At 35.2% G+C, this 2481-nt stretch overlaps 1 pseudogene; it reads right to left on the bottom strand.

Moving 5' to 3' along the window:
* Positions 1 to 845: 845 nt before the first annotated feature.
* LOC114491835 lies at positions 846 to 1582 on the bottom strand (annotated as a pseudogene).
* Positions 1583 to 2481: the final 899 nt, after the last annotated feature.

Raw genomic sequence — 2481 nt, 5'->3', positions numbered from 1 at the left:
AGAGACTTTGCCTGGAAGAAAAAGGGTGCAGGGACTTTTGTTGGTGGGCCATGAGAAGGTGACACATGGCATTGGATTAATTGGAAATCCTGACAGTGACACAGCTGATGGTGCCAGTAGCTTGAATCAGGGGCTGCAACTTTTCCTGAGATATGGTACCCCAAATTAGGGCAGAGGGAGAAGGAAGGACTGTGTGTGTTTGTAGGTATTTTAAGGGACTTTGGGATTTTAATGAAGACATTGGGTCACTACTTTAAGTCTGTATAACTCTAAATAAACATTTCCTTTCCTTTTCACAAATCTCTGGCATTGAAAGACATCTTTCCTCTGGTGGCAGACAGTGCGAACCTAGTGGGGGTCCGTTCAGTAACAGTATATTGTACCCCTCTGGTCCCTGTTCTGTAACAGTATTAATTGAGACTTCCTATATTTATGAATAATCCATTATAAACAAAGGCCAATCTTAAAATTGCTGTTCCAGAATATATTCAGTTATACTAAGTACAAATAAGAAAGTACAAGGAGCTCATTTACTATGCTATACCCAATGGATGTAAAGGAAAAATTGATTTTATACCGTAGGTCTCTATAAATAAATAAACATAAAAATCCAGGGTTTTTTCTCTCTGCACCTATGCTTAGATTCCTTGTACAAAAAATGGAACACTCTATTTCATTCACTTCAGGTTGAACTCTTTAGGAAAAGATTGATAATCAATCCTTCAACTCTTCTAATTCCATCAGTTTCCTGACATATTTAACATAAGCAGGAATATCTTTTCAGTCAACTGAGAAACTGAAGACTCAAGTAAAAATTCAAGAAAAGACACAGTGTGTTGAAGAACTTAAGTATCCCGGTGCTTTTGGTTCTCATCTCCTCTTTGCTGAAAGCCCCATGCAAGTTTCTTCTTTTTTCAAGCAGTCTGTGAATTTTCAGCATCCTTTTTGATTTTTACAAAGTTATGGCAGGCATCATTTTGGCAATTTTTACACCAAGTTCTTGGGTAGCTAGCCGGTTGCTGAGTTCCTCAGCTTTCTCAGTTTTCTACTCTTCTGCAGCCTGGTCTATGCTCTTTTCAAGGCCTGACTTCTCAATTATTTTTTTTTCCCCATGGGGAAAAAAACCTGGGGAGTTCAAACCTGTCATTGACTCTAGAATATGAAGTTCCTTCCACTGGGTTTCAGTTGAGGACTGTTCATGATGAGATTCTTCTACATTCTTCAATGTACCTTCTCTGGAATGTTTTCTTTCTTCTTCCTTTTGAATCTTGGATTTGAGATGTTCTGTTCAGTGTCTTCAATGCAATTCTTGAAATTTATTCCACATATGCAAGGAATTCCAGGGACGCTCTTCATATACATTTACACTTGCCTCTACTTCCGATTTTGGTCCATCTGTAGAGAAATCTGAGATCTCTGTTATTGTAATGGCCCCAGCTTTGTCTTCCTGTAAGTTAAGCCCAGAGTTCTCCAATGTGTCTTCATCTTGAGAACTCAATTCAATGTCACTGTCATTCAGGCCAGGAGGTGGTGGCCCGCTGCACCACTTTTCTTTGGTTAAGAGCCAGCCACCGGCCAGCCATTGGTTTTAAAAGTGTAAGTTAAATCAGCCATACTCCAAATTTTTTAAAAAAGGTCTTTTTAGCTGTAATACAAATACCAATATCTGGATTCTACTTATGACTTCAAGTGATTTTTGAAAACAGTATTTCCCATGATAGTACAATAGGGGAATTCTTAATATATTTCCAGTTTATGCTTTTACTTATTAGTTAGTTTTGACACTGAAAAAAATAACTTTGTGATTTCAAATATGAAGGTTTACATATGTATCCTCTAAGAATTTAAATGAAATTAATATTTGTAAGCTTTCAGCAATTAATTCACATTGAAAGTTCACTACTGTTCTAATACCAGTGCCAGTTTTGGCTTATTTTTAAATTTCCAAGATATGTATATTTGGGAACAAAACTGGTTTATTTACATACAATAATTTTGTACCATAATATTCACAGGAAAAAGCATTTCAAATACTTCATTTAAATAAAATCAAATGCAAACAAAGTATGGTTTCTTTGGATGTATTTTGCCTAGAGGTTCTTGGAATGTTTATAGAAAACCCTTAACAAGATAACACATGGTAAGAAAAATATAGAAGTTGCTATTGTTAATACTGGAGTTCCAAAAAATAAATGTCCTCAAATACAGAAATTATTCAATCCCTTATAAATATTCATATTTCCCCTTCTATGAATATTTATGGGGGCATATTTCTAACAATGTTCACTAAAACAGCCAAGAAAATATTTAGTTGAAAATCTCCAATTTAAAATACAATGGAAATTTATCTTAATGAGATAAATATTCTGCTCCTGTATACTATAAGACATGTGTGTGCATGTGCAGGGGGGATTAAGATTAGATTTAATTTTATCTCATAAAATAACTAAAGAACACGTAAGTGATGTTGGTAACATTGAG

This window comes from Phyllostomus discolor, chromosome 1 (genome assembly GCF_004126475.2).
Source record: "Phyllostomus discolor isolate MPI-MPIP mPhyDis1 chromosome 1, mPhyDis1.pri.v3, whole genome shotgun sequence".
In the NCBI taxonomy this organism is placed as follows: Eukaryota; Metazoa; Chordata; class Mammalia; order Chiroptera; family Phyllostomidae; genus Phyllostomus; species Phyllostomus discolor.
Note: the sequence above shows the minus strand (reverse complement) of the source record. Positions and strands in the feature narration are given on the sequence as shown.